Source organism: Triticum aestivum, chromosome 2A, assembly GCF_018294505.1.
Source record: "Triticum aestivum cultivar Chinese Spring chromosome 2A, IWGSC CS RefSeq v2.1, whole genome shotgun sequence".
NCBI lineage: Eukaryota > Viridiplantae > Streptophyta > Magnoliopsida > Poales > Poaceae > Triticum > Triticum aestivum.
Genome location: NC_057797.1, coordinates 744,596,880 through 744,597,410, shown reverse-complemented (window position 1 = coordinate 744,597,410; position 531 = coordinate 744,596,880).

Here is a 531-nt window from a genome sequence, read left to right as displayed (position 1 = left end):
ATGATATTTTTTAAAAAAAATATTACTATTTTTATAAAAAATCATTACTGTTTCATATTCATATTCATTTTCTAAAAAACAATTATAAAAAATTGTAGACTACAATTGTTATTAAACAACAATTATTACTGTTTTTATAAAAAATATTACTGTTTCATATTCATATTCATTTATTAAAAAATAATAATAATAAATATACTAATGGCGCACCGGCCTGGTGGTGCGCCATTGCTATCTAAAAAAAGATTTCTAATGGCGCACCGGCGGTGGGTGCGCCATTGCTATCTAAAAAAAGATTTCTAATGGCGCACCGACAGGTGGTGCGCCATTAGTAAGCTTCCCCCTATAGCTAAGTCCTCCCTCTCCCTCGCCAGAGATCCCCTTTCGTCCCTCTCTCCCTCGCCAGACCCACGACGCCGCCGCCCCGACCCCCGCCGGACTCCATCCCCGCTGCCCACGCGCCCCCGCGCCCCCACCCCCGCGGCCCCCACCCCCGTCGCCCCCACCGCCCCCGCTCCCCCACCCCCGCCG